We start from the raw sequence: 21,912 nt of genomic DNA on the forward strand, positions 1-21,912 counted from the left end.
TTAGAGAATATCTCTAATGTGGAAAATGTAATAGTTCTATTGAATATGCATCACAATGTCCACACCAACTCCAGTATTTAGGAATGGAGGAAAAGGGCAGTAAAGCCTATTGTGATATATCCCATCTTCAGTCAGCAATCACCTCCACTCTTGGGTAACAAACATGTTGTCAAAGGTGCTGAGATAACCAGATATTGAGCTGTGCAGCTAGACAGAGATGAGTCAACTTTTGCATGTTTATATAATATATATTAATTTTAGCAAGTCTTTTATTCCCCATATTTTCTAGCATAGGTACTATATTTGAGCCCTGATGTGGGCTTTTCTAACCAACATAAAAAAGTTAACATGTATAGGGTGTATTTTCAGGGTGACATATGACTAAGTGATCACATTTAATTGTCTGTGCTGAAAATTTACATTTTAAAGAGCACTGAGAATATCATCATGAGGATGACATCCACATCCAAGCTTCTTTGGACACTGTTCTATATTAAGGACATTGTCTTAGATTCTTACTTCATTGCCAGGCTCCATCCACCTCACATATCCCCTATGGGAACAGCTACTTTCTGCATGTATTTTAATCTGAAGTGTTGATATATGGCCTCATAATTTTAATTTCTTTGCCATGAACTCAGTTTACTTCACCATTTCTTTTTCTTCCCTGGGGAAATCTACATTCACATGCAACATCTGTCATCTATTGACTTCTTGGGAACAAAGGCTGATGTCATTACAGTTTCCACCCATGTGTCAAGATGCCAGTCTACTTGTGCCTGTCTCTTACCCACACCTCATTTTCCTTTTTATGAGAGTGATCTGTTCTGTACTTCACCACAGGAAGTGGGATAAATCCTTTGCCTACAACTAACACAGCTACAGCCTGTACACCTCTTTCCCAGAGATTGGCTGCCAGGACAGCTCCTCAGAGAAGGCCATGGCCCCAACAAGTAGGAAAGAGTCTGTACCTTCAGGCAAGGTGAGTGTGAAGCATCCTACTGTGGTTGATTTATGCTTATTGTTGATGGCAGATCAGGAGGAAACTGGCTGAATGGTAAAGCCTGAATTAAAAAAAAATAAAAACCAAACAAACCAACAAAAAGAGCCAAAAATTAAAAGAAGATAGTTAAGTCCATCAGCCACTTCAGTTTTGCTTGAGAGGCAAGAAGGTCCTTCAGATCCTCATAAGGGTACAGTTCTAAGTGTTTGTTTTGCTACAGAAGCAGATCTGTGCGTTACATATGCTGCCATTCTGTATTCTGCTCTTGTCTGTGATTGCCCTGACCCTTGAAGCACCTTGAAGCACCTTGAACTTGGTTTTTTATACCAAATGATACTCCCATAGGCCCACTTCTTGAGCTTGTCCAGTTCCCTCTGGCTGGCATCCCATCCTTCAGGTGTGTCAATAGCACCTCTCAGCTTGGGGTCACCTACAAACTTGCTTGAGGGCACCCTTTATCTACTTCATTGATAAAGATATTAAATAACTCTAGTCCCAGTACGGACACCTGAGGGCACCACTTGGAACTGACTGAGACTCTGAGTTCTTGACCATGACCCTCTGGATGTGACTGCACAACCAATTCCTTATCCAAGGAATACTCCATGCATGGAATCACAGTTTAGAGAGTAATATGTGAGAGACCATGTCAAAGGATTTACAGAAGTCCAGGACATCCACACCCCTTCCCTTGTCCACTGATGCAGTCAGTCCACTAGAGAAGGCCACTGGATTGATCAGGCAGGACTTGCCCTTGGTGAAGCTCTGCTGATGTCTCAAATCACCTCCCTGTGCCATAGCACAGATTCTAGGAGGATCTCTTCCATGATCTTCTCAGGCACAGAAATGAGACTGACAAGTCAGTAACTCACACTGATTCAAGAGGTATGGAAAGAGATGAAAAAGAAGTTTTCTCATCTTTGTTAAAAGTTTCCCAACCATCTTTATCAGGGGTGGTACATTTTCTTTGTCCTTCCTTTTCTGGTGAAAACACCCATAGAAGCCCTTTCTGGTGTTCTTTACATGACTCGCCAGCTTCAGCTTCATCTTCATCTTGGCTTTTCTCACCCCATCCCTACACAATTGAGCTTTATCTCTTTATTTTCTTCTTTCCCTTTAGTATTTCCAGCAGGTCCCTGCTTAGCCAAGCTGGTCTGTTGCCTTCCTTGTCCAGATTCTTGCTCCTGGGGTTTGTTAGGCACTCTGTGGAAGATTTCCTTAAAGAGTTGTTCCACTCCCTTGGCCCTGAGGGCACTCTCCAGGGGATCCTCTTCACAATCTCCTTGAAGACCTAGAAGTTTTCTTAGGTGAAGATCTGGATCCTTACTTTGCTCCTTACCTGACCCATATCACTCAGGACTGCAGATTCCACCAGTGCATGATCACTGCAGCCCAGCCTGCCTCCAGTCTTGATGTTCCCGATTAACTTCCATCCAGAGTATCTATGATGGGAAAAAATTAGTCTCTTGACACCTAAGGTGACTTAAATTTTGATAGTACTTTTTGAAGCCAAAGCTTTGTTTTCTCTTCTTTCCTGGTCAAATTTCCAGTTAGATAACATGCTGCCAGCTTTACTTTATGTAAAGTTTTCCTCAGATTGGAATCTTTTTCCATCATTTCAGCTTCCCCCAAACTGAACACTTGCAGTACTTGCTCAGTACCACTTCAGAGGTGTTCATGGTATCTGAGGATGACAGTAGCTACTCACATTGCAGTCTACTTTCATTCCTGCAGCAGTAGTACAGCTTCAATACAAATAAAACTTCTCTCATATTAGACGCTCAGGTGCCTTCATCTTGTTCACCTCCTACAAAACTTTCTGCACCACTGATTATTAGAACATTTTATTGTGATTTTTCTTGCTGTAGCCAAACCTTTAAGGCAGGGTACACAGTTGCAAATAAAGGGAATCACAATGTTTGGCAGGTCAGTAGAGGGTGAGATTAGTAAGTGTGTGATGCTGCAAAGCCACTGAGCTGGAAGTGGCCCTGTTGAGCCAGAGTAAGATGGTCTGTAAGTAAAGAAGCACATTTTCTCTCATGTTCCTCACTTGTGATGGTTTCTTCAGTATATAGGCATTTAAAGGATGTAAAGATTATAGAGCTGAGTCCACATCCTACCAATTAACTGCCCCCAGGCCCAAACAGGCAGTTTAACATCCTTCTAGCACACCATAAATGAGTCTCAGGCTCACAGGAATGTCCCAGGGTCTCATCAGCTTGGCATGAAGCTTACAGACTTCATGGTTGATTATGAAGTGGTTTTGTTGCTCAAATTATGTCACAGTGTGAAAAATGCTGATCCTGTTAAAAGCTAACTATAATTTTCTGAAGTTCAGATGTAGATGCTACTGGTGGAACAGTATCCATTTCCCTCCATTGTGAAAATATGGATACAAATGAAATCAGATTGACAGACATCAGCCATTACATCATTACATTACATCCTTCTACCACTGTCTCCAGATTTCATGTTTTTCTGGTATTGCTTACAGACACTCAACAGAGTCTTTTCTATTCTGCCTGTCAGACCTTTTTCTATTACTTATTTTGTGCTTGCTGTTTTTCTCCTGGTCTTATTCTCCCTTTTTTCTCTTGAGGCATTAGGTTATCTACAGACAACTTCATGTCATTTCCTCCTTATCCACTCCATGCTTATTTTAGCTGTTTTCTTTCCCTTCCTCTTACTTTTTCTACCAACTTCCTATGTGTATCTATGTATCCCTTGCTTTTTTCCTCACTTTAGGGCGTTGTCTCCTCAGAAACCTCTCATATTTAGATATTGTGATGTGAATTTGATTCATTGGAAACATTCAGAAACAAAAAAATTTTAAGCCTCATAAACAATATTCTTATTTGATTATGACAGCCACAAAACTTGCCCCATATATTTTACCTGAAACAGAAAATCAGTTCCCTGACTAAGTGCAGCACATGGGAAGGAGTGGGACAAGAGGAAAACAAATCCACCAGAAGGGGTGGCAGTGGCAGTCTCTGATTAGGTCTAAGCCAGCAGGGACCGCTGAGGCAAGCCTAAACTGATGATGAAACCAAGGCTCTGCTCATGGTGACCTGATTGTGCCTTGTCATTGTCAGTAGGTACATAATAAAATAGCTCATGCCCAGAACTCTGACTTCTCATCTTAAAGCTCGAATATTCAATACTTCATTTCCACTTTTGTCCCAGCCTGTCAAAGCTGTACCTGCCTGGAGTTAGAGAAAGGAGCTTTCAAACCAGGTCAAACTTACAGTGACTTTTCTATAAGTAGACTGACTGTTAATAGAGTGTATGCATTACTTTCTCCACATCAATGCATTTCTCCTCTACATGTCTACATAATCTTGAACCTATTTTCCATACTTACCTGGTTCCTTACTATAAATATCAAAACTTTAGATAAAACAGAGTGAAAAAAAGGAAAGAACGCAGAGTGCATATAAGGCAAATCACAATATTAGCAACCATTTTACCAAGCTGTCTTGTACTCTGCATGGCATGTAGAACCACATGAAAAAGGTACACCTAAATTTAGGATAAATTGTTCTTTTTTGTAATTCAATTCTGCATTTCAGAATTAGAAGTAGAATGTTAAAAACATTTTTATAGTGTAATGCCATTTTTACCATGGAAAACAGCCCATGTAAAGTATGGCAATACATCTACTGTTATCTGGTTCCTGCATGCAACAGCAGTATTTTTGAATATATTAATTTAATTTTTTATAAACAAAAGTCACCCAAAACACAGCACTTCGAAATTTGTCTTTAAATGGGAAAACTTTTTTTCCCTTTTCCTACCATTCTGGAAAAAAAGGAAAAATTGAAGGATTAAATTAACTATCAGATTATAGAGACCTTTTGAGTCACCAGATAGAAAGAATGTTTATCTTTTTAGGTTGAGATTTCTCCTTTACACTTGAGACCTTCTGTGAGCCTACTTTGCAGTGTCCAATTATAAACCCAGGATAATCCTCCTTCCCCTATCTGGCTGTTGTCTGATACATTTTTTGTGTTGTGCTATTCTTCTTTCAACTTGAATAATTCTAATGTTTGCCAACACACAAAAATTTGAAATTTTATTTACATTACTTTATAAGGGTTACTATATTCATGTTTGTTATTAGTGTCACTGGAAGTGAAGGATGAATACAGAACAAGTAATATTAACCAAAATATTAACCAAAAGAAAGCCATGCAGAAAGTGTGTATAATATTATTACCTAAGCAAATTCAGACAGCAAAAGTCTCCGTGTCAGGAAGCTGGAACAAACAAATATGGATGATGAGGAAATGTGGTGGATTTTTTTTAGCATTCCGGATGGTAAATATCTGGAGGAAATTGTCAGGAAAAGTGATACAATCAAATGAAATGATGTGTCCTGACAGTTCCCTGACTCAGTTTCCTTGCAGTAAGATGGGAATACTCGTCATCTACTTTCACATCCTATATGACCAGAAAGATTTTCCTAGCTCCTGAATGGGATGGCACACAGGCAGCCTCTGCCCTGATGCCAGCATACAGCCATAAGGGCAGCCACTGATCCTTGCTCTCTAAGACAGGGCCACAGAATTTGCAAAGGATTCATCCTCTCATCTTGACCCTATAGAATTTCTCATGCCAGTAAGAGGCAGAGAATCAGAGATGCAAGATGGCTAGTGATTACTGAAGACATTACTGAAGAGGAAGACCTGGAGGAGTTCTCAAAAGCAAAAAGCACAGGCAGGGTTTAGAGCTGCTCTGGTGGCTGGATTGCTGCCAGGACATAGCCAGACTCTTGTTGCATGGTGCTGGTTGTAGCACTGGACACATCACCTCCCCAGCCTCACCACATCTCCAGCCTCACAGCATTCCCAAGCTCACTGCATCCCTGGAATTGCTTCTTCCCAAAGCCAAGGAATCAGCATGGTCTCACAAACAGGTGTTAACTGAGTCTTATCTGGGAATCCCAAGTGAAATGCTTGAGAGATGCCAGTAACATAGGAGGCAGCTTTCTTGTTCCAACAGAAGGACTTTCTGTATCATTAACTCAATCCCAGAAATAGAGATAAATCTTTATCTTAGACATCAAAAATAGTAAATACTGCATGTTTTGGGTCATAAATAGGGCAAAATTCAGAAAGATGCACGAGTAATGTGCCATGTGAACCAGATTTCCTTTCCAATCTTCTTTGGATGGTCTGGGCTTTTAAGGTCTTTTCCATCTGGGACACTGGATAATTAAATTAGAAAATTCACTTCCACTCAAGACCTCATTTGTTTTTTGGAGTTAGCACAGTAAATGACAGCCCTGTGAGCCACAGCAGAAGACAGTGGCTCCACCCTCCACCTTGCTCATTGATCAGACTGACAAGAGCACATCTGTCTCCAGGGTGGTCTTTGTTCCCCTGGCTCCAGGAGTGTGAGCAAGAGCCAAGCAGCTGAAGCAGAAATAACACCAAGCAGGAAACGAGTAATTTCCATGCCACTGGAAATGCATGTGCAGAGAGCAATCATGTGTAGCCTGCAATTGTGTTTGTGGATAAATATTTCAGCTATGATTCTTAATATGAGTTTATTGCTGGCAGTGGCCTTGTACTGAACAGTGGTGTCACTGGAACTTTGCTTAGTATTCGAGCTCAGCTGAAAAATGACAGCAATGCATGTTTTGTGCCAACTTTAATATGAGCTCAGCAATTAACCAAAGCATTCTTTACACATCCTGCATTTGGGGAGCGGAGGGGTTGTTTTGCAGAGCAAGTCAGATAATTTGGATTAGCCAGTAAGGCATCTCTATCAGCAAATGTATTTTCTTTTACAGGCTTTTCCCAAGGGCTAAAACACTTGAATTTATGTGTTTGTGATATGTCTTAGTTGTCCATAGCCATGACCAAGATAACCTGCTATGAGGATGGCACACCCTCTAAATGCTTTCAATATGCAATGAGACAAATAGTGCTATCCTATAAGTAAGATCCTGACGAGGATCAGATGACTGAAAATACAGAAGAAGCATATAGGCTGGGACTGGAAAATGGTAAATCAGAAAAGATATTAAAGACATTGATAAGCTCATGAATACCATGAAGAGATTTAGGATAGCACTCTTTTTTTTTTAATATCTCAACAAAGGGCTACTTTAATCATGAACCACAGGAGCTTATGCACAAAAATGAAATCACATATTTTTAAGAGGCAACTAAACAAAACAGCAGCAGAGAAAGCCACCATAGGTATTAGGAGCATGTGAGCAAATATTATGTATGCATCCTCTCTTGATTTACATTTTGGGTAGCTATCCAATATTGGCCACTGGTAATTGGGTACCCACAAGATAATGGGATGGGACCTTTGGACCAGTATGGCACTTGTTACTTATCTACCTTCTAAAATTGACACAGAATTATCCCAGTCTTCATAGGTTTGTAAATCTTGCTTAGATTTGGTGTGCACAGGGTATCTTGATTGGTGATAACATGGAAGAAACAGCACTATTTTTTAAATTATCTGTGGGAACTACACCTCCAAACATCTTAAAACTCTTACCAAAGTGAGAAATATTTAGAACATACTATGTCTCTGTCACATACAACACATTTTTCTATAAATGAACCTGTTTACTCAGAAGAAAACACTAACATGTGAATTTTAGAACTAACCTGACTTCAGAGGAATATTCATGTTCAAATGGCACCTTCTGCTTTGTCAATTTGTTTAATTCTTGTAAATTGATATGTTACTTTGTCTTTATAAAGGTTAAGTGCAGGTAATGGATTAATTGGATTATTGAGTGTAATGAAAATAGTCCCAGGAGAGCACAGATATAAAATGAGCAAGATTGTGGAATACCAGCAACAGCTGAAAATACTTTTATTTCAGACATGCAGATCATGACCTGACTTTTAAGCATAGTGATCCAGCATATGGTTTATAGTGGAGTGGTGAAGGAATAATCACCACTGGTGGTTATTTTCTGGAATGTCAAGGCAGATATATAACTCTCCCAGTATCATTCAGTGTGAATATTTCAGTCTTCCTGGATTAGCACGGTAGCTTTACTGGTGACTAGTATGACACAGGAGGAGGAGCACTCTTCTTGTCATTTTAAGTCACTCAAACATTATATCCTGTTGATGAAATGGCAGAAGTAATTTAAAAGCATTTTAAAATGCTCTCTCCTGGTTTACCATTTTTAATTTATGATCTGTCAACTGTGAGATTCACAAGCAGCAACAGAAAGGCAAAAGTCTGGGCTTTTAAGGTCTTTTTCATCTGGGACAATGGATAATTCAATTAGAAATTTCACTTCCACTCAAGACCTCATTTTGGAGGTAGCACAATAAATGACAGCCCTGTGAGCCAACAAGACAGTGGCTCCAATTGTCAGCAGGCTTAAATTCCTTCTACATGAACTATATTTTTCCATGCAGTGGAAAAGACTGGTGATATCTGCAGATGAAAGAATAAAATAGAATCAATTTGAGCCATTTTAGATGGATCTTTTTAAACTCCTAACTTTTTCCAAAAGCAGCCCTAATTTTTTAAAAAGCAACAAGGAACAGATTTATCAGTTAATTCGATACTACCATATTACTCTGCAGACAAGCAGAAAAGGGTGCTTTTGTTAAACATTGCTCAACATATGCAACTGCACAGGGAAACTGATGCCTTCCCTATGTTTTAACTGTTAATGTATAAACCAGAACAACTCCCATGACCTAACGTCTGCATGAGGAACTTTCATGTTCTCTCACTTCTTTCTTTCACATAGGGCGTCACAGAGGGTTTTTTTTTCACACTACCTTAAAATAGTCATAACAAAAAGAAGAAGAAAAAAAAATCAATTTAGGTAGTCAATCTCATACAAAAGATTTTTTTTTCAGACTTTTTGAAATGCCTAACATATGCAGGCCCAAATTCTAAGTCTTTTTAAAAGTGAAGGCAGAATGAACAATAACAACAATAACAACAGCAACAACAATAACAATAACAATAACAATAGCAATAACAATAACAATAACAATAACAATAACAATAACAATAACAATAAGTTTTTAATGTATTATTTATATGCAGAGAAATTTCCATGTTGATCAGATTACTCATAATTAATAATTCATCCATTTCCATTAAATAATTTTAAATCATTGAATCAGGCTGTCCAGATACCTCTTCTAGGCTCTCAATCACACTAAAATGGTGTGATCATCTGCAATACTAATTCTGAATATTTTAAACATACTTTTAAAATTCTACCTGCAATTAAGGAGTAGCCAGTATAAAAACAGGAACTGAATGTGTATAAATCAGTTTCCTTCCACTGAGGTGAAATAGTCTGAAATCCCTAGGAAGTGAAGGATTGTCTTCAGTTCTTCATTTTTAAATGTGGGTTCTCATTTGTATGAGCAGGACTGTTAGATCATAGCACAGATGTACTCAGTTATTCAGTTCAGTTGTGTGCAACTGAAAGATCAGCCTTTCCTTGTTTTTTCCAGGAGTCACCCTGTCTATTCTCTTCCAGCTGAGCAAAATTACTCTAAAACCCCCGTTTTTAATACTCATTTTGCCAGGTTAAAGTGAATCTTGCTCATAAAATGAATTTAGGGTTGGTAGCCTCACCAGCACGTGGGATGGGTGGTAATTTTAGGATCAGACCTTTCTTTCAAGAGACAGACCACAAGAATTTTGACATTTCTTTTAAAAATATATCAGAGCTAAGCCGGTAGATTAATTAACAGTTCCTGTTTGCTGGCAAAGAAATCTTTTCAAACTTACTCAGCATTTTGTGTCAGATGCTGAATGTCTGCGGTCATAATCTTAAATTCCTGTTTGTTTTCAGTCAGCTGTTTTTTCTTTTTTCCATGAAAACAAGTAATTTCACAGGACTCAGTTTCCCTAGATGTCATACTTTTCACAAATAGGGTGTAAGTCACTTCTTGTCTTCCTCAGTGCTGAGGTCATGAAAATCACTCTGATCACTCTTTTCTCTCCTGTTTCCTTTCACACACATCTTCTAGAGCATACCTGCCTACTAATGGTTTGTTTCATAAACATAATAAGTACAAAAGCCATTCCCTTCATGTTCTGCAGAATAATTCAGTGCAAAGAGAATCAGGAAGCCAAACACATGTGTTTTTGAAAGATTGGCTAACACAACTCATTGATAGAAGCTATATATGACAGTGAAGTCACTGGGATTATACATTCTCTTATCATCCACTGTCAGTTTAAGTATTTTGTCACTGCATTATTTTGCTGGTACAAACATTTTGGTGATGATCCCAGACTGATTTTATATCTGGCAATCCTTCTGGGGACTTTGAAGTCCCACAGAGGGTGGGGCTATTTTTCACATGGCAGTACCAGAACAGTGGAATATACAGCTGCAAGCCACAGGGCACTGCTGTACCTGTGCTGTTATCGCCTCCAGTGGAGTCTTCCAGTGCTCAGGGCTAAAATCTCTATTTCAGAGGCTTAATATCTTGGGGCTTATGTACTGCTTTCAACATGAAGTCCAGGAACTGAAACATTGCCCAAAAAAGTGATCTAACACAGCACTGCCACAAGCTGCACTACTGTGTACTGAGGGCTAGCACTGAAGCTCTGTCACAGAACATAGTCATGCTGAGGAGGCCACTGCTGAGGAATTTAATAATTCTGTGGGATTTGCCTAGGCAGTGACACTCAGTGGTGTTAGATCATTAGGATCACCCTCAGTGTGGTTTTGGTCCAACAAAACAAAGAGACTCCCAAAACCTCCTAGATATGGTAATTTCCAGTTGTGGCCATCATGTTTAGAAATGTGAGGTTAACAACCTGTGAACTCAGAATTCTAAGAGGATTGGCCTCTTTGCCATTAAAAATTGGCATTTAAAAATCTGTTATGATTGCTATACAAGCATAGATGTAATCAACAAATGGAGCTCTTAGTTCATTGATTCACCAATTGCGATCTTTGGATTTTATTATTACAATAGCTGGTATCTACAAATCATACTATGGCCCTTAAATCTGCCCCAGAGGATGCAGCAGGGTAAAACCAGCAATGCCCCGCTGTCTTGCAAGAGTCCTGACTTAACCTTGGATTAGATCAAACTTTTCTATCTTCCCTCTGAGGCTGACAGAGATGATCTGAGACCTTGTCTCTCCTTGAGCACCTTCCAGTAGAACTGATACCTGCACAGGCGGGACTTGGTAGCCCCAGTACACATCCTTCTGGACAGCTAACACAGGAAAATGGAACTTGTCCTCGGAAAAATAAAAAAAAAAATTAAAAAAAGAAGCAGCATTGACAAGTTCTTGTGAATTCAGAATGAAATTTGAAAGTCATTTTTCTTGGATGGGAAGAGAGAACAAATACCAGCAATAGGAACTCAGTCTAAAGAAGCCAATAGAAGTTTTATTGTTGGTATTTTTATAAACACACCACATATGAAAATAACCACTCATAAAAAACTGGCTGTTTTTCTTCTCAGTTTTGCTCTTCAGATATAATTGCAGCAACAGCTCTGCAAACTTTCGTGTTATCAACTTGTTATATCAGAATAAAGCAAAAGAGTACAAGTTTCAAAAAAAAGTGAGTATCATGCAGACAGTCATCTTTAATCAGTGTATCATCCCTCTAAGCCAGCAAGAGTCCTATAGAAATAAATAACCTAAAAATAGGATACCTTATTCTTTGTGCACTTTGAGGCTGCCTTGTTATTTTAGCTCTGGAACAATTACTTCTTCCACTATACTTTTTTCACCCTGTATTTCTCTTTCATTTTTAGCTTCTCCATCAGACCAGTGAAAAATAGAATTGGGAAGCATAGATGCCCATGGAAAAAAGGGAAAACAAAGCACTGAGGGAGTGGAGGACAGAGGTAATCTGCAATAGTGGATTTAGTCTAGTCTGTAGCCTCATCTTTCCAGGCTAACCAGCAAGAGGGCAGTTACTCAACTCATCATGTTACAGTGAAAGAGAAACCCATGACCATTGCAACCAGGAAATGCTGACATAATGGAGTTACTAAGAAAACCTGAATCTTAGTCATTCTCCATCTTAGAAACATTGCAAGCAAAGTCACACAAGTTTTATGTACATTAGTACCACCTCCCCTTTTTTGGTTTTGCCTTGAAAGGACTAATGATAGTCAGGCAAAATAATTTTTGTTGTCAGCACACAAAATAAAACAGTGTTTTCCACAAACACGTGAAAAAGAACGTGTTGAGTCTGTAGCACGGTTATCCTGTGAACAGCTTCCTTGCAAGGAAGGGGGACGGCTGAGAACTGCCACTAGGACAGATTCAGACACGTGGGTATCTCTGCCTCCAGTTGCTATCATTATTGCACTTTTAATGTTAATTCTGTATTCAGGAATTCTGTCAGTATTGAAAATCCTGGACAATGAGTGGCTGTCAGACTACAGAACTCCTCCACCACACATTGAAAGAGTCACAAGTGGAAGTAGCAGTAGTTGGATTTACAGAAGATCAAGCCAGTTAAATTCAACTAAAGGGATTTACAATTGTTGGCAAGGCCTCTACGACATAGAGCAGGCAGGAGAAAGGCAGAGTTAGCTGTGTGATTTGAGCAAGTTGAGCAAGGCTAGGAGAGGGATGGAAAAACACATGAGCAGGTGTGGGACCTCATGCACTTGCTGTATTACAGGTGGGTTATTCCCACTGTGGTGGGAAAGGAGGAGGTGGATGCCACTGCAGGGCATGGACCCTCTGCCTGCTGCCCACTGGGGCAATTTGCATGAGAGGAAGTAAGAACATGAGTTGTAAAAGGCATTACAGCTGAGCCTGTGCCCATCTTGGCACCCCAGACCGCTCCAAAGTCCTTGCAGGGACCTTTGCTTTCAGACCACTTTCAGATCTCCCACTCCTATGTTCTCCTAATAGCAGCAATTCACTTTCCATGCTCTCCTCCTTTCCTGAGACTGTAATAAGGCTGAATTGCATCAATTGAATCAAAATAAACATAAAAAATTATTTTGAAAATGTTAATATGTTAATCTTAGTGTCAAGTCAGTGAAAATAATGATTATCATTAAGAGTCAAGAAATTTTGGGGGGGACAAACAAGAGATAAGGTGTAGGTGTTTATTTAGCCATTGTTTTCTGATGATATTCATTTTTTTTTTTAGGCCCTGAAGATGTGTGCAAATGGTCTCCATAGGAATGAACTTCAGCTAAAGACATTGGCTAAATCAGCATGAATTACAATGAGAAGCCAGGATTTCTAAAATCTTAATAGGCATATTTAGCTACCTCTTATTATCTACTTCCTCTTATTCAGAGCAAATGATCACAGATAAATCACAGATCTACACATTTTGCACATGATGTAAAAATTGTGGAAATAATTGAACAGGAATATGAGGAGCATATAGACAAATTTTAATTGCTTGTCTTATTGCTCCTGCCTGCTGCTAAGTTTGAACCCTTGAATCCTCTGTTCTTCTAATCAATACAGGAATACAAAATGTGCCTTTTGTTTAGGAAGTCACTAGTACATCAGCTTCAACTGAAGTAAGCAGAAATGAAAAGCTTATGTTTTCCTGCAAAAGTGAGTGACCAGCAGTAAATTCTGGGTAATGAAAGGGGTTTGTTTCATGAGAGATCTCAGGCAGAGCTAACCACAAGTATGTGTCATTCTTTATTTATGGCGAAGTTGAGAGAGGAAAGCCAGTCTGCCTTTAACATTTCAAAGCTAAAAGTCACACTCAAAATATCTTCAAGTTATTAGTAAAATTAATGTCCTTACACCTGCTATAATTCTCCAAATATATAAATACCCTGCTCTGAATATGTACCTCAAATATATAGTTCTTGCCATCACTAATGTAATCCAAATAATTTGGTACTTTTAAAACAACTCATTGAGAGTCTTTCTAATTGATTGGTAAACAGGTTTATGCTGGGATGGTATTATCATTTAATGGCCTTAAAAAGCATAAAACTACTGAATTATTGAACCTAATTTAAATTCTACTCAGAGGCAGAAAACCCACAACAAATCTGTTCTTGCTCAAAATAATTTTTTGTTGTTAATTTGCAGTTTAAATGTTGAAAGAATTTTCTGAAACCTGATTTTATTTATTTTGATGATATATCAGGCTTATAAGATACTGCATATTTTTATAATGGGAAATGTCATTTATTTCTTGAGCTGCAATTAATAGTATACTTTTTATTTCTTGTATTGCGATAATTTTCATTGTTTTCACCCTAACAATTTAGCTATTATAATTCAAAATAGTAGTGTTGAAAGACAAATAAGCAAATGAGCTTTTTATAAATAAATAATCTTGGGCTTATTTGTATTTTTCATTTAATATCATTTAACACAAACATTTGTTTCCTGATTAAGATGCTCAGGACACCCACCATGTGGGGCTCTGAGCAGCTGGGTCTAGTGAAAGGTGCCCCAGCCCATGGCAGGAGAAGTGGAACCAGGAAACTTGAAGGCTCCTTCTAGCCTATGCATTTCTATGATTAGAAATACAGCAATACCAAAAACTGGGCATCAGCGTGTTTTACAGTGTTTTTGTCTGAGAAAAATCAAAGCAAAAACCCCACAATCCAAACAAAAACCTTACACAGTTTAACAGTCTAAAAAATTCAATAAGGAAATATTACCTTACCCTGAATATCCCCAGAGATTCTGGCCTTTTATCCATTACTTTGGTAATTTCCAGTGATATGGAAACCTGTTCTTTGCATGCCTGTTCAGACTACTGTCCTTATTTCATTGAGGATACTAAACTGCAGCTAGGTGTTATATAATATAAAAGCCTTTTAGGAATTTAAAAACATAGTCCAAAACATCTTTTCTTCATTTCTCCATCAATGTGAGCTGTATACACAGTGTGAAAATGCAGGACAAAACATGTCAAGTATTTTTCTTCAGTATTATAGACACTTCCTTGCCCTGCTCATTGAGGTAGATGGGTTCATTTTCATGCTATTGGCATTTCCTTATGAAAAGGAATAGTAATTTATTCTGTTCCAGCATGGGGAATGACCCACAGGTCTCTGCATGGGCCAGTAGGAGACCTGCTGTGCTCAGAGAGCACAGCACTGTGAGGACTGCCTTTGCTGGGCTTTGCACAGGCTGCAAACCCAGCTGCAGCCAGACAGTTACTTAACTCTTCCAAAAAAGAGTATTAGTTAACAAAAGCCTAAGGAAGTACAGGACAACCTTTCCAGCTTTGGCCTTTTCTTCTGAGCCTTTACCTTCCTTCCCAAACCAAAACTTCACTAGCCTTTGAGAAAAACATCTGCTATGACAGAGACTGAGTGCACTGGGGCCAACATTTAAATTTAAGGTGGCTTTGACTAGAGTCCAAAATGCCTGGCAGAATACTTATACCATAGACTGATTCAAAGAGGTAAATATCATACTATGGCTCTGTTATTTTAGGAGAACCTTCAACATCAGCCTATTTGTCAGAGCAAAGTGAAATAGTCAGGACCCAAATGATCGTACCACCGCGGTGGAAGTCCATGTTTTCAGGCAGGCTACCTACCCTCACCAGACTCAGAAACTGGAGATTATTGGGATGGGAGAAAGTGGAAGAAAAGTGGAAAATGGAAAGCGGAAAGCAAGGAAGGGTGGAAGGTGGGAAGATTCATGTGCTGTGCTCATGAGGATGTACTCAGGCATCACCATACGCCAGCCATTCATTTCCCCCTTCCTCAAGGACATGAGGTGAGTAGATTCCTTGGCTGCTGGTATTTATTTTTACTTCATTCTTTCAGCATGGAACTTCAGCTTGACAACACTTTACTCTGTCCTTGAGTTCATACTTTTTCAGACTTTAAGTCTGGTTAAGCATGTGAATGTCTTTGGGTCTTCATATTTCAGAAAGGCTTAATCTGAAGATTCAATTTGAAGAATTCCAAATAAACAACAGTACAACGATGTTCCCATGCATGTTTTTGCAATACTTAAGCTGTGCACCAGAAATGTTTTCTATTCATTCTGCCTTTTTTTTGTTACCTTGGTTACTTGTTAACCTACCACAAGCCATCATCAAGGCAGGTCTTGGCCATTTTTTGGTAAAGCAAAACATTTGTGACTTATTAATCTTCTCACAAGAGGGAGAAATTTGATTTCCTCAGATATCTCTTCTCACTATAACACTCTGTTTAAGGCTCCTTTCCTACTTCAAACATAGACATCAGCATCAAAAACCGGTTCATTTTGCTCCCATCAATGCTGCATGGAGATAATACTTCTTTCTTAAGCTACTAGAGCCAAGGATTATCCTCTTTGATCTAAAACACTGGGCTGTAGATCAGGTTAAACTGATCATGTTTTCTACTGTCATCTGCATTCATGTGCAGTTCTTGTTCAGTGTTGCTGATTTCTAGGAAGAGGAAAAACTCCATTTTGTCCTTTTCCTCAGACATGGTTATGTGTGAATGCAGTTGGAAGTCTTCCCAAAGTCCACTCTCCTCTTGCAACTGAAGAACAGAGAAGAAAAAATGGAGTCAGAAGGGGGAGAAAAAAACAAAAACAAAATAACTTAAGAGTACCACAGGAAGAAGAAAGGGAGGGAGCAGTGTGTAGCAGTGTGTTAATAACATCTATCTTTGACAATCACAGAACAGGTCTTAAAACATTTCCTCACTCTTCAATTACCTGGAAAAATACCATGTTAGCAGGTTCCTTCTGTGTAGCTGTTTTACATTTCAGTCTTTCAATATATGAAGCACTGTAAAAGTCATTGAACTCTGAATTGTATTTCTTGCCTTCTAGCTTGTTTTTCTATAGGAACCACCCCTGTACAACCATGCCATCTGCCTGTCTGCCTCCCAGCTCCAACTTCAGCACAACATCCAACTTCAGCCAAGATTGAGAGAGGTGCCACATTCTCAAAGATGCTAAGTTATTACAAGTTCATTGGAAAATTAGCAGGCTAAAAGAGGAAAGAAGCCAAATTTAGTGTCTCATGGTGAGTTAAAGACAGATCCAACTCAATGTCTCTTTTTGAACAGGCAGCAGCCATCTGGCCAGTGTGTAGGCACATTTTGGCTGGTTTGTCAAGACACAGAATCACAAAATCACAGAATTATTAAGTGTGGAAAAAATCTCCAAGTGCACCTTTGACTGATCACACCTTGGCAACTAGACAGTGGTACTAAACGCCGCGTCCAATTATTTGTTGACCACATCCAAGGACATTGATTCCACCACCTTCCTGGACAGCCCATTCCAATGCTTAACAAACATATCCATGAAGATATTTTCCCTGATGTTCAACCTGAAACTCCTTTCTTGCAGTTTGAGGTTGACCTCTTATCCTGTCACAGGTTGTCTGGAAGAAGAGGCCAGCCCCACCTGGCCACACTCTCCTTTCAGGCAGTTGTGGAGAGTGATAAGGTCACCCCTGAGCCTCCTTTTCTCCAAGCTAAACACCCCCAGCTCCCTCAGCTGCTCCTCACAGCACTTGTGCTCCAGACCCTGCCCCAGCTCCCCTGCCCTTCTCTGCACTCACTCCAGCCCCTCAGTGTCTTTCCTGCAGTCAGGGCCCAGAACTGGACACAGCACTCCAGGTGTGGCCTCACCAGTGCCCAGGACAGGGGGACAATCCCTGCCCTGCTCCTGCTGGCCACACTATTGCTGAGCCAGGCCAGGATGCCATTGGCCTTCTTGGCCACCTGGGCACAGCCTGGCTCATGTTCAGCTGCTGCCACCAGCACCCCCAGGTCCTTTCCAGCCACTCTGCCCCAGCCTGTGGCACTGCCTGGGGTTGTTGTGACCCAAGGGCAGGAGCCAGCACTGGGCCTTGTTGAACCTCACACCATTGGCCTCAGCCCATTGATCAGCCCAGCCTGTCCTGAGCCCTCCCCTACACATGTAGCTCTCTGAATCAGCTACAGGAAACGCTGAATTTTTCTGTGTTAAGACTGGGGGGAAGGAGCTGAAAGTGAACCTGAGGAAGGGCAGAACCAGGGCCTAAATTTGTCTTGCTGCTCCTCATCTTCCACCAATTAATATTAAAAAAATGAACACCTTATTAATAAGAACAAGGAAAGAAAAATCACTGGTATATTTTGGACTCATTACAAGATCATCAGTGGCTTTAGCTAGTTATCTCACTATAATGAGTACCAGCACAGACAAGACACTGGGAAATTCCATTAAATCCAGAAAACTCAGTGAAGAGATTAACACCATTACACAAACACACCTGTTACGCCAACTTTTCCCAATGCATTGTCATCACCTCACACCATCCTTAATATATGTAAAAGATCACTGTGCATAATTAAATATTTAAGCTGATTAAATTTTATATCAGCTTCAAATAAAAAAAACATTTTTATTTACACTTGATATGGGGCCTTTCTTTGTCCCAATATTTCCCTAACCTATTTGTAGCTTAGACATGTGTAGCTCTTTGTATTGCCTTCAGATAATAAGTACAGAACCAGGTTTTGAAATGCATTGACCTAAGAAACCTGATACAATGTCACAAGGGATTCTGCACCCTTATGTTATTATTCCCATACTCAAAAAGCAGCATTTAATAAAAGTTCATACTGCACCAATTTTGGGCAGTGTTCTCCGAGGGCTCCTGCATCTTTAAAAGCAAGTCAAAATAACCTCTTGCAAAGTGGTTCCAAAACAGCAGGGGTGATTGAACAAAACAGCAGTTAGTGTGATTTTGTGTTGTACTCATCTGAGAAAGAGACTCTACCATGGTGAAATCACATCTGCTGCCAGCTGGGCCCATTGACTGGATGTTAAGAGAAAACAGTAGAAGATGGAGCAGCAATTGGAAAACAATCTGTCAAGATGAAGAAGACAGTTTAGCATATCCCATCAAAACTTGAAAACCAAGTAAGCATTGTTGCAAAAGCAATGGGAAAATATCAGCTGGGTAATTGCTGTGTGGCAGTAAAATGTAAAAAATTTGCTCTGCCTGGGGCTGCAGGAAAGTGTGATGATATGATTTATGTGAGAAATGGAAATAACAACAAAAAAGAAGTGGTTAAACAACTGGAAAAGAAAAACCCTTGGTATTAGCATCTACAGGTGGTTGTCTGGAGAAGAAAATCAGTGCAATGCCTTTGTTGCAGAATACCTGAATCCTTAGACAAAAACATGCTGGGAGTTTGCAGCTTTACATGAAAAAAAAAAAAAAAAAATTACAAGTAAGACCAGCAATGTCTTGTGTTATACACAGAGCATCAGATATCTGAAAAAAAGTTTTCATAGTAGCTACTGATACAGGCCTGGAGCTGCCTGTGCCAAACAAAAGGAACAAGGTCTGTGTCATGAAAGAGGGGCTGGCTCCCAGCTGTGGGCTGCAGGACAGGGCCAGTCTCCGTTCACCATGGACCAGTCAGTGACTCAGGTAACAGCTAAGCCAGCTCAACAGTTCTCCCCAGAAGGCCCTGGAGGACTGCCCCCCTCCCCCCCCCCCATATTTTCCCTTGCTTTTTGCACATACTAATGGAAAAAGAAGAACACTCACCTGGCTTACTGAAGTCTTGACCCTAGTTCTCTGGAGGGCACCCTATGTGTCCTCTTGCTCCTTCAGTATTTTTGCAAAGAGCCTGTATGGCTCACAGGTTTGGACTCTCTTCTGGGAGTGGAAGGGGACATTTTCTCAGTCAGAGACAGAAGGTTTAAATCTGGATTTCCCCATTATTACATGAATGCCCCGATCATTACCCTTACCTAAGTACACCAAGACTTTCTCAGCGTATATGGGGTTTGCAAACTTAGTGGCAAGATCTAGGCTAGAGCTGGATCACTTGAGACCATGAACTGCCAGTCTGGACTCTCTACTCCATCACTCAGCAGAGTGTAAACCCAAGGCAGGCCCAAAGAAAGGCCACTCTGATTTCAAGAATTCCAGTAAAACCAGGCACTGTCAGGACTCCTACAGGAGTGTTGAAGGTTTGGTGAATGCTGATGTATATCATCAATATGCAGGTATGGTGATTCCAGGTCCCTGTTGTTCTTTAACCTCAGAGTGAAAGAATTCACTTGATCTTCCTTTTTATCAGTGGCTATGACCAACCCATGAGATTTCACAGGCTAAGCAACACCCTAGTGCCAACAGTGCTTGCTCCCATTACACCCCAGTGTGAGACACCTTGAGTCAGGTTTGAAGGAGCAAATTGACACAGGGAAGTCCCTTTCAACCAGAGAGGCTACAGATTTGCTGTGTAGCTATCCACGTTTCCAGCACCCATTTAATTTTCAAAGAATGTAGGAGTCCTGTTTGTCTGCCCTAAAAGCAAGAGAGGCCATGCCATTTCCTGTGTCTGTGGAATCTTCAAAGGCAGTTTGCAGAAACTTTGAGTCAGGCATCTCCCTCTCTCCATATCACATGCTTGTGCGGAAGCTATTAGTCACTTGTGTCATATATTCTAGCATGGGTCAAAAAGCTGTGCTCAGTGAAATACTTTGTAAATATAAATATCTTCAAACAGGAAAACAACAATTTCCATGCCTCTATGAAAATTTCAAACAAGAAAATAAAACACCTTTTTGAGATACTTGCTGGATCCATCTTTGGTATTACTTAAGCACATGTTGTCAGTATAACCAGTTGGATGATCTACCTACACAGCATCCAAACACATTTCCAGTTACAGCTGGTCTGCACTGCCTAAAGAAAGGCACTCAATCTCAGTGGACTCTGCATTGGCTTTACAAACAACTGGTTTTATCATTTTTGCTTTATTTTGTTTATTACATCAATAGTCAAGAAATAAACAAGTTCATGTCTTGCATACCAGAAAAGAGTGTGAAGACTAAATAAATTTTGCTATTTATTTTAAATTATTCTACAGTTATCCATGTGTAGCAGGTTGGTGTTTTTTCCAAAGCAGTAAAATTTGGGCAAGTTGCCAATAGCAGCCATGCTATTCCTTGAAATACACTTATCAGCTCCAAGAGGTTTGGAGCTACAAAGACTTAAAACATTTGAAGAACTAGGAATTTTCTGTTCCAAATTCTATGCACATTAACACATTTTTATTGAACCTTCCCATAAAATAAACACATATTGGTGACTTCTGGCCAATGAGCAATTAAACCACATAACTCCTTGACACAGACAAGTGAATTCCTCGGCATTCAGACTTGTTAAAGAAAAATTACATCACCAACAATGGAGAATGACTTAAACTATCACTGAAGTAATGGGCAAAACTGCATTCAATATGTACATCCATCATGTACAGACTGCAGGTCTAGTGCCTGGGAGTAGATGCACTGTTTACAATTATTCCAGTATCTGACAGAGGGTCTGATTTATATATTTGCTTATATATTCTTCTTCTGTGTTTCTTAAAAAATATTTTTGGCTTTTGTTTTTTTATAAGGAAGTTAAAACCAAAGCAGAACATGTGCTTATGCGTCTCTTAGTTTCCCTCTGCTCACAGCTGCCAGCCTGAGACCTCCAGCAGGGTGGCAGAAGGGCACCTGTGAAACTAGATCAGGGCTCCACTGCCTGGCAGCCCCAAGGGGAAACTCCTTCTTCCACTGCACTGAGGATGCAGGAGAGGACCTCTCTCTGACAGCAGGAGGAGTGCAGAGAGGCCGGGCAGCAAAGACTCTCGCCCTCTGTCTGTGCAGCAGCCTAGTGGGACATGAAATAGGCTGCTAAATGTCCAAGGTCTGCCAAGCACAGCACAGGCTGAGCTTGGCGTTGAGGGAACAAGCTTCTGCTTCCTGAGCTGAACCATGAACCCACCATTTTACAACCTTTCAGGCTTTCTGGGGAACCAATGAAATGGAAACAGTTTCAAGTGCTTTTAAGTTTAAATTGTGGGTTCAGATTAGAATAGGCCATGACAGAGATCATTGGTGACCAACCATTACCTTTCTCCTTGCTCTTGAATGGCATGCACAGAAGTACTTGGTCCCATGCTCACAACCAAGGGAGATGTCTCAGAATCCCAGAAATCTGTACC

At 40.0% G+C, this 21,912-nt stretch overlaps 1 long non-coding RNA gene across 4 annotated transcripts in view; it reads left to right on the forward strand.

Annotated features, from left to right (window-relative positions):
• LOC107215720 overlaps positions 1-17,389 on the forward strand; it is a 46,257-nt gene extending 28,868 nt beyond the window's left edge. For 3 of the 4 annotated variants that reach the window (XR_004495492.1, XR_001525208.2, XR_004495495.1), the window contains 3 exons: positions 11,752-11,844; positions 13,113-15,679; positions 16,733-17,389. This is a non-coding gene — a long non-coding RNA (uncharacterized LOC107215720). The remainder of the gene's footprint in view (positions 1-11,751; positions 11,845-13,112; positions 15,680-16,732) is intronic. The other variant, XR_004495494.1, reaches the window with a different exon arrangement.
• Positions 17,390-21,912: the final 4,523 nt, after the last annotated feature.

The sequence above is a fragment of the Parus major genome, chromosome Z (assembly GCF_001522545.3).
Source record: "Parus major isolate Abel chromosome Z, Parus_major1.1, whole genome shotgun sequence".
Taxonomy (NCBI): domain Eukaryota; kingdom Metazoa; phylum Chordata; class Aves; order Passeriformes; family Paridae; genus Parus; species Parus major.